At 42.5% G+C, this 10,360-nt stretch overlaps 1 protein-coding gene across 3 annotated transcripts in view; it reads left to right on the top strand.

Annotated features, from left to right (window-relative positions):
• Positions 1-2,872: 2,872 nt before the first annotated feature.
• Positions 2,873-10,360, top strand: part of LOC121459354 (syncytin-1-like) — a 124,762-nt gene continuing 117,274 nt past the window's right edge. For 2 of the 3 annotated variants that reach the window (XM_041669013.1, XM_041669011.1), the window contains exons 1-2: positions 2,873-3,202; positions 3,299-3,398. The gene's annotated coding sequence lies outside the window, so the exon portion shown is untranslated. The remainder of the gene's footprint in view (positions 3,203-3,298; positions 3,399-10,360) is intronic. The other variant, XM_041669012.1, reaches the window with a different exon arrangement.

Genomic DNA, 10,360 nt, shown 5'->3' with positions numbered 1-10,360 from the left:
CAGCCTGCCCAGGCAGGGAGCGCTGAGTTGAAAGTATGGTCTCAGGTATTTTGTTCTTGATCCCGAGTGGGCACACAAACATCCGAGCCCACCAATGCCATTTAAGTGCTTAATATTTTGCGTTTGTACCAGTGCACAGCTCAGGAAGCCATGTTTTAAAATGGTGCAGCTTCTTTCCTGCTGCTATTGCTGAGTTGGGAAAATTTCTCTATGGCACCCCACCAGCAAACAGAAAAAGGCTGTGTTAAACTGTATATTTGTGTCTAGAATTCCTTTTAAAGCCCTCTTAGGTTTTACATGGAGTTAGTTGACAATGTTAGTGCCAATCTGTTGTAGGAAGAGCAGCCTGCTTTCCTGTCGCTGGGCTAGCTTAGCCCCTGAAATAACCATACAGAAATTGTATTAATTAAATTACTGCCTGGCCCATTAGCTCTAGCCTCTTATTGGCTTACTCTCACCTCTTGATTAACCCATCTCCATTAACATGTATTGCCACTTGACTATGGCTTACCAGCATGAGTCTAACCAGTGTCCCTCTCGGGCAGGAGAGGCATGGTGTCTGCCACACTTCCCTTCTTCCCAGCATTCTGTTTTGTCTACTCCATTCACCTAAGGGCTGCCCAATCAAAAGGCCAACGCAGTTTTTTAATTCAACCAATGAAAGTAATACAAATACAGGAGGACCTCTTACACCAAGGTAGAGCCAAGTTTAAGGCCAGCCTGGTCTATAAGCAGCACTTCAGTTTAATAAAGGTCATTAGTAAGACTGTAGTGCAGTGACTGACTACCTACTATAATTCTCTGGCTTGCCTAGACACCTGCATGCATATATACATGTACAAGACAAAAAGCAGAAAAACTGACATCACATGGATATAGATAAAATAAATCTTTCTAAATTAAATTTTTCATTTATTTTATATCCCAAGTGTGATTTACCCCATTCCTCTTCTCCAGTTCCCTCCCCCATGTCCTCTTCACCCCCAAATCCACTCCTCTCTCTCATTTATAAAGGAGCAAGACTCAATGAGTGTCAACAAAGCATGACATATCCAATCAGGGAAGAAAATAGAGCAGCCAAATTGCAGCCCGGACATGGCCTGAAACTCAGCATCACACCCCATCCCACAACACTACACTCCTACCCCCACCCCTATTCACAACACAGGCACCCATCCTCCCATGCCAAGCCCTATGCCTCCTCCATCGGGGACACAAATGACTTGCAGGAATGAGGGGCACGTTGGGCCACGATGAGGGTGCTCGATGAGGAAGGAGATGGAAGGGAGAGAAGGCTCAGGACTCTGGCTTCAGGCTGTGGCTGAAGACTGAGGAGGGCCCAGCTGGCAGGTAGGTTGATGGCGGTCTGGTCAGCCATCTGACTTGGCCTGGTGTGACTGAGCCAGGTTCAAGGGCATTGGGCAGGGAGGGCTTGTCGGGACTAGGTGGCTGAAAGGAGTGAAGAGGACTTGCAGATGGGTGTGCAGACAAGCACAGCAGAAACAGGCTCTTTGGGCACAGCAGCGAGTGCTACCTCCATCTGTGACCATACCACCCTGAAAGAGGCCAATCTCCTTTAATCTCAGAAGATAGACTGGTTTGGGCCTGGTTAATACTTTGATGGGAGACCTCCTGGGAATATCGGTGCTGTAGGTTTTACTTTTGGCCTTTTTGGCTCCTGTGGCCTATGCAGCAGGCCGCGGGTCAAGAGTCACACTGGACAGGACAGGCTGCTGTCTCTGCACATTGGAAAGAGTGCGCAACTCTGATAAGGTTTGAAATCCATCCACTGTTCAGAGCCTGATGCACACAGGAAATCCACAAGGGGAAACACCCCAATGGGGAATCCCAGGACCTTCTAAAGAGCTAAGAATCACAAAGTGTTGGCTTATGAGTGATATGTAGCTCAAGATATGCCTTTGCTTTTTGCTGCAGTTTTCCTACTCCTTTTCGCGGGCGAAAATGCATGTTTAACAGAGCAAATCAAAGTGTCCGAAAAAGGATGTCTGCATCCATCCTGTTTAAAAGAGATGTGTTTCGTTCCCTTTCCTTCGCACATCAAAGAAGGCACTTCGGGAGGAAATAAACCATAATTAGGCACGAGAAAGCAAGCAGACAGACCCCCTTCCACAGCCTAGCCCATCCCCGCCCCCTGGGCCCTGGCAACCGTCCGGGGCGCGGGCGCGACGCGGTCCAGCGCCACAGCTGCAGCCCCCTCGCGCCCGCGCGCGCCCCAACACGCCGCCAGAACCTGGGCGGCGGCGGGCCGGCCGGGGGCGCGCGCTCGGGGGCGCGCTCATGCAGCGGTTTTCTTCTCCCACAATCCAGAGGCAGAGGCGCGGAGGGCGGGGAATTGGCGCGGAGGGAGCGGCGCGCACCCGACCGGCGGCGGGCGCGGGTGTGCTGCGGCACTGCGGTTCTGAGGCCGTTACCCCAGCTCCTCCAGAGGGCGGCGGAGGAGGCTGGAGCGCGGCGGCGGCGGCGGCGGCGGCGGCGGAGCGCCCGGGCGTCGCTGAGGCACCGGAGGCTGGCGGGGCTCCCGCGGCAGGACAGCCAGGGACACGCAGCGGAGCCTTCGGTCCCGGGCAGGGCAAGGGGGCTGAGGCGAGCGCGAGCCCGCGGAGGGATGGTGAGCGCCCTGCGAGGGGCGAGCCGCGCCTGAGAAGGCGAGGACACGCTGCGGGCGGACGCTCCCGGCGCCCGTGCCCGCCGGCCGCTGAAACGCCCAGAGCCGCTCGCCAAGGGCCAGCCCGGCCGCCCCGCAGCCTCCGCGGCGCTCGCGATTCATCGGCGGCCGCTGCGCTGAACGGCTCCCTCCGGGAGCGGGGCCACCTTGACGGGCTTTTTGTCTCGTGCCCCGGCCGCTCTTCGCGTCCTCCTCCAGATGCCTTTCTTCTGCCCCTCCTCTCCGGGTGCAGACACTGCCAGCGCCGGCTGCGGCTCCGCGCGGGATTTGGGCTCGTTTCCCCTGGGGGGTTTTGAGGAGCGAGAGTCCTTCCCCCTCTTCGATGGGATTTTCCTGCCTTGCTGAAATGGACTTTCATTGATTTCGTCTTAGTTCTACGTTTAGTGACCAATTCCCTAGGCGTTTTTGTGGTACTTCCCTTTTTCCTCCCCGCCCGAATATACAATCTGTAAAATGGAGAACGAAATCTTGACTCCCCTTCTGGAGCAGTTCATGACCAGCCCCTTGGTCACTTGGGTAAGTAGGATGTCCTTTATTGTGTATTTTGCTGTGTTATTTGCGGCTGCAGAGATGGAGGTGGGCGTTAGCGCTGTGATAATCCTTGTGTTCTAGGTTAAAACTTTGGACCTCTGGCTGCAGGAAATGGGACCAACCTGGATGAATATGTGGCTTTGGTGGATGGGGTATTCTTGAACCAGGTCATTCTCCAAATGTAAGTGTTTTCTTCTCTCGCTAACTTATTTTCTGTGAAAAAATAACATACTTTGAACTTAGATTTCACGTCATAAACCCTTAATTTGGTTTTTTGGCCAGAAAAAAAAATCAGGTGGTTTAATTGGATCTTGGAAGGAGTGCCCTTCTTGCTTATTAACCAAGTAGTTATACCTCCTGAAATTGAGAAACTGAATCTTTGACTCTGCCAGTCCTGTCTGTATTGTCATTTATTGCCTGAAGTGCTGAAATTCAAACCACATTGTGATATCTTTGGTAATTTGGTAAAATGACGAATACAGAGAAATCTTGTCTACGAAAGAAAAAGACTTAACTGTGAAGTTATGTGCAAAGGTGTGTTCTTATTAACCCTTTAAATCTAAGAATAAATGATTCAAAAATTGAAACTGGTGAAGTAACATTTCAGCGGTGAAAAATTCAGTTAACATTGCTGATTGGTCAAGAAGACTTCTGTAGCCAGCAATTTAAATATCTAAGTTTGATCAGATGACTTACCGTGTTATTGATGAGTTATTAAATTAGTATTTGGGGAATTAGTATTTTGAGGTTTATGTAAATAACTGAAGTCATGAGAGCTGGGTTAATTAAGTCTTTTGTTTGACATGTTGAATTTCTGCTAAGAAGAAATGTGGCTTTTGAGATAGAAATGGAGTGTTGGAAGCATGTTAGTACCTAGATGAGAGAGGTCAAAGTGACTCCATTTTATCGCTATGGTATTGTAGCACAGGTGACTGTAAGTACTTCAGTGGTTATCATTGCTGGTATTACAGTTGGGTTTGGACACTTCTTTCTTAATAGAGTCTCATTACAACAGTAATCTTGCAACTTTTGATTTGAAGATATTTCTGTCTTATATATGTGAAAATTGATGCAGTATAAAAACTTGTTATTTAAATTCATACCCTATTAATTTTGCACTTGTCAGTTCTGTATTTTCCTGGAAATTATTTTTCTTTCTAGATTTGTGCTGGTTAGTTTTTTGTCATCTTGACACTAGGGTCATCAGGAAAAGGGGGACCTCAGTTGAGATTTTAAACTACTCTGTCATTTTCGCATGTAGGCAAGTCTCTGGGGCATTTTCTTGGTTGCTTGAGGTGGGATGGCCCACCCCACTGCTGGCAGTGCCATCCCTGGGCAGGTGGTCAGTTGTATGAGAAAGGTTTAACATTTTTGTTTTATTTTTTAAACTTAGTACTTGGGTGAAGAGTTAAAAACATAATAGCTGCTTTCACTTTGAGTTCACACTCATTTAAAAATATATATTTTGAAAATAGTGATGTTCCAAAAGAATAGCTGCCAGGTTCTCCCTAGCGCCTTGGGAGGGGACTAGCTGCTTTTTAAACCTCAGGTCAACTTCTGTGTTTTCAGTTCCACCTCTCAGTTTCTCTAAGTGATTTTTAGTGTCCTAATTCTGTTCTGAATGACCTATATAAGGGAAATAAAAGGAAAAGTACTATTCTTTGCTTTCTTAAAAGAATAGTTTATTAAAATTGGGTCGACACAGTATGTTTAAGCCGTAGAGCAACAAAATACCTAATTACTATTTTGTTTATTTTTAGGTACAGAGTCTTGTTTTTCCCTGGCTATATAGATCAGGCTGGTCTGGAACTCTTGGAGAGCCACCTGCCTCTGCCTTACAGTTTCTGGGATTAAACGCATGTCTCACCACAATACATTATTTTTATGAACTATGGTTAGAAAATGTGCTGCATAGTTTATTCAGTTGGCTGCATGACTTAATGAACTCTATTAAAGTGCCATTTGAAACTCTCTGTCATGAAAGGATAGTTAACCTAAAGATGAACCTTAATTAAAAACATTTCTAGATTACATTTAGTTTTAGAATTTGTGAGCAAGAATCCTTTGTAAATGAAATGGTGTATTTTTCTTTGTGTTCCTTATACTTGAAGTTTATTGAGCTTGGATCTGTGGGTTTCATTTTTATCAAATTTGGAAAAAAATGAAGGCATTGTTTCTTTAAATATAGTGTGTGTGTGTGTGTGTGTGTGTGTGTGTGTGTGTGTACGTGTACCTGAACTTATTTGTCTTTCCTCCTTTTGGTAGCCCAGTCACATGTATATTAAGTTCCTAGATGTGTTTTAAAGCTTATTGAGAGGTTCATGGATGTGTTTTTGTTGTTGTTTTTTCTTTGATTTTGACTAGTCTGCTGTGGTATCTGTGAATATTTTCTATTATGTTTACTCCTACCCAGCATGTATTTCATTTTAGACATAGTTTGCTCTGTAGAAAACTTGCCATTATACCTTCCATGTCCAAGTTTTTCTGTTTTATCTCTTTAGATTCTTAAACATGGGATATAGTTATAATTGTCTTATTGCCCATATATACTAATTGTATCATTTCATTTAGTTGGTTTTGATTGAGTTTTCTCCTCAGTATGAATTATGTTTCTTTGCCTTTGTATCCTGGTGATTTTTATTTGATGATCTTGTTGGATATTGGATATTTTATTATTCCACAAAATATCGATATTTTGAGCTTTATTCTGGGATGTATTTACGTTACTCAGAAACAGTTTTATCTTTTCAGAATTTGCATTTAATTAATTAATTGATTATTTTGGGACAGGGTCTTTTTATGTAGCCCTGACTTTCCTAGAACTTACTGAATAGACCAGACTGGTCTTACAGAGATCTGCCTGCCTCTGCCTCCCAAGTACTAGAATCAAAAGTGAACACATCCATAGTGGCAGTAAGTTTGTTAAGCAGTACCTTTTTGTACTACTGAGTCAAAACTCTTACAAGTACAGTAATTGGTGGGAACAGTAACTGTGTTGTTACCTAAAATAATTTTTTGGTTCTTTCAGTGACTTTGCATAGTTTCTTCACACTTAGAGGTACTGACAGCTCAGAAGTCTGTAGGGATATTCTCTGCAATCTTTTTCTTGTTTAGCTCTCTTCTCTGTGATATTCTTCATGAGTATTTAGCTGCATTATCTCCAGACTTCATTCCCTCTACTCAGATAATGTACTACCTAGGTTTCCTCCTCCCTGTTCACGGACTAGAGATCTTCTAGGCAGTAAGATGCGACTGTTATTGGGTTCAGGCTTGGTACCCGTCTATCAAGGATCATGGTTTTTGTTGTCCAGTATCTTGAAAAATACTTCTATGTTTTGTCTTCCCCCTGGTGCCCAATTGTCTCAGGAAGTAGAAATCAGCTTATATACTTTAATGACATTTTCGCTCTTACTGCTTTCATATGGAATACAGATTTTTTTTGTTTGTTTGGATTTTGATTTTTTTTGTTTTGTTTTGTTTTCCAAAACAGTGTTTCTCTGTAGCTTTGGAGCCTGTTCTGGAACTCGCTTTGTAAAACAGACTTACCTCGAACTCACAGAGATCTGCTTGTCTCTGCTTCCCTAGTGCTGGGATCAAAGGCGTGCACCACCACCGCCTGGCTCGGAATATAGATTTTTATTAGGGGAGACTTACTTTGGAAATGTGTTCATTCAAAGTATTTGCTAAGAATAAGAATGTTTATTATGTCAGCGATGCTGGTGTTACCAGTGTGGACCCAGACTCTGAAAATGAGGCGACTGCGTTGTGACATTTTCTATTAATTACTTTGTCATAGAATTTTGTCCTTTGTTCAGTGATGTGTAATTCATTATATTTAGAGCTAAATCTTGGATTTCATTGAGTAGCTCCTAGAATCAAAGAATGTCACAGCATTAGCCATCTTTAACAGGAGGGAAAAGCTCTGCAGAACTCTGGAATGATAAGCCAGCTACTGTCTATGCTTCAGGGCATTTTCCTACTTTAACTGACTGAAATAGTTTTTTTTTTCCATGACGCTTACAAGACATAAGACTTGATATCAATAAAGTAGAAACCCTCCTCTTGTGTTGTATCTCCCATGAGGGAAAGTGGTCTGAATGACAGGCTGTGGTTTTGCACATACTGTCGTCAGCATTGCTTGCAGTTTGGTTTTCAGTAACTTTCAGGGTAATGTCCATCATGTTGAGAGTTTGTTCATTGCCCTGCTCTAGACTGATGTCTTCAAGAGCAGTATGTAGTGATCGATGGTTCTCTGTGTAACTAATCCTAAACTTGAGATTATGAGAACTAGAGAAGAATAGGGTGATTAGTTACATGTGGACATACATTTAAGTGTTTCACCGAGAATTATCTTTGTAATGTTAAGTATGAGAAACATCCTTACAGGATAAATGGAACTTAAGACTATCTTAACTGTTTTTTTTAGAAAGATATGTGTTGACTTTCCTTTAGGTTCTATGAAACAGTTTGATACTAACAGAGTAATAGTTTCAAATTTAAAAATAATATTTGAGATTTTATTAGGACATTTAATCCATCAGTAACAATTTGTTTTCATATTGGTGTGATATAAAGACAGAAATTATAGTTTTAAGATTTAAGGTGTAAACTTGTTATTTTAATAAAATAGTTAACCGGTTGTTGATATTCGAAAATAATCTTTCTCATTTCTGATTTTACTTCTATGCTTTCTTCAGCCATATAATGATATTTTAATAATTTATAAAGTAGGTTAATGAAAGAGATCTGCCCCTAATATTTGTGAGACCTAGGGAAGACATTCATTTATAATAGGTATAAATACTAAGAGACTATAAGACAATCTAGCAAATGGTTAAATGTATGTTAGCATTTTACCATGATTCTGTGTGTGTGTGTGTGTATGTATATATATATCGTAATATCTTTAAAGGGTTTATATTTATAATTAGTAAAATTTAGAATTTATAAATTGACCATTCACAGTAGAGCATGATTGAGCACAGACTCCTTTCATCATTCCAGGCTCCTCTGTTACCACAGAGGTTTCATGCAAAGGCATACCTAGTGTCCAATTCAGGCTCTTAGAATCACTTTTTCAAATTGCTGCTCCTTTGCATTCATCTGTAGTGCATTCCATCCTAAGCACAGACTTGGGGGGAGGTTAAAAGTGTCATCTACAAGAGAGGAGTTGGTATGTATCATCTTGTTTATATGCACTTCTTCTTTAGTGGAAGTAAGTGTGTGGCCCAGTGAGGCCAAGAGTGGAAGTCAGAACAGAAATGTTTTGCCAGTATCTAGATATAGTACTGGGTGAGATGAATGAAGGGATGGTTCATTCAAAGGTAATTTCATTAAGTGGGTAGTTTCTGAGTGCTGTCTGCGAGGTCATGGGATATGTTCATTTCTCTACCAATAAAGTCTTTTATGCTAAGTGGTAAAAGTAGGATCTTAATACAGTGTTGGCCTAAAGAGGGAAGTGGTGTTTTACATGGAAGAACTTTTGTAGGTCCAGGAATGTGGTTGGGTAATATGAGTACTTGCCTAGTGTGTAAAGTCCCTGAGCTTGAGTCCCAGCCCTGGGTGGGGGGAGACATTTTAAGGAGGACATAACTGAACAGGAGTCATAAACAATAGAAGAATAGAAGGAAAGACATTTTAAACATATACAGTAAGCAAAAAGCGTGAAGATGTAAATCAAAGTGGTAAAATTAATAGACTTGAGGGAAATGGAGAAATTGGCAAAACTATTGGTGAGAGGTCACAAAGGGAGTTAAAGATGAATACAAGTATAGTTAGGGCAGGCCCATTGAAAGTTCGGAAATCACATATTCATGTAAGAAGAGCCAGTCAACATGGTTGGTTAAGCAATAATCTTTAGCTGCTCAGGAACTGGCAAAAACATCTGTAAAATAAAATTTATTTATAATTGGGAGTACAGGATAAAAGAAAATATATTACAAATTCTAAAGTGAGTGAATTCTTTTTGGAATATATTTTTATTTTTGGTTAGCATACATCATGACTTTTTGTCTTTGTTAGGGTTTCTGTTGCTGCAACAAAACACCATGACCAAAAAGCAAGTTGGGGAGGAACACTTCATCACTGAAGGGATTCAGCACAGGAACTCAAACAGGAAAGAATCCTGGAGGCAGGAGTTGATGCAGAGGTCATGGAGGGGTGCTGCTTACTGGCTTGCTCCTCATGGCTTACTCAGCCTGCTTTCTCATAGAATCCAGGACCAGCTGTCCAGGGATGGCACCAATCACCATGGGCTGGGCCCTCCCCTATTGATCACTAAATGAGAAATGCCTTACAGCTGGATCTCAAGAAGGCATTTCCTCAGCTGAGGCTCCTTCCTCTGATGGCTCTAGCTTGTGTCACATTGACACTCAAAACCACCCAGTCCAGCCTCTTTAGATTTCATAAAGTTATTGAGCATGAGATTGTACACACTAATCAATAAATGGTCACTGTAATGCCATGGTTACTATTACTACTCTCAGACCTCCTCTATACACACTGAGAGTGTGAAACCCAAAAGCATCATGAGATTGTACACACTGATCAATAAATGGTCACTGTAATGCCATGGTTACTATTACTACTCTCAGACCTCCTCTATACACAACTGAGAGTGTGTAAACCAAAAGCATTCGTCAGTACAGTCACACACACAAACAAATCAAAGACTCATGAGTACTTAGGAGATGAAAGACCTCCTACATTGTTTTGACCGCATCATATATCACACTAGCTTGGTATAGTTGATTTGGTAAAAATTGCTTCCCATGGCTTGCTCAGCACACCTTCTTAGAGAACCCAGGACCATCAATCAGCCAAAGGATGACACCACCCAGCATGGGCTGGGCCTTCCCCCATTGGTCACTAACTGATGGATGCCTTACAGCAGGATCTCGAGGAGGCGTTTCCTCAGTTGAGGCTCCTTCCTCCGATGACTCTAGCTTGTGTCATATTGACACTCAAAACCACCCAGTACACTTTCATTATATCATTTATGAATGATAAGTCAAAATAATTGTACTTTGTTAATATTTTCTTCCCTGCTATACTCCGTCATCCTCTCACCTCCCCTCCTCTTTTTTTTCTTTCTGCAGTTAGTTTTCCAGTAATTGAATTCTTTAGTAGTAGTGTGTGAGCGTT

The sequence above is a fragment of the Microtus oregoni genome, unplaced genomic scaffold (assembly GCF_018167655.1).
Source record: "Microtus oregoni isolate MIOR12 unplaced genomic scaffold, Mior012 000019F_ref0000042, whole genome shotgun sequence".
Taxonomy (NCBI): domain Eukaryota; kingdom Metazoa; phylum Chordata; class Mammalia; order Rodentia; family Cricetidae; genus Microtus; species Microtus oregoni.
Note: the sequence above shows the minus strand (reverse complement) of the source record. Positions and strands in the feature narration are given on the sequence as shown.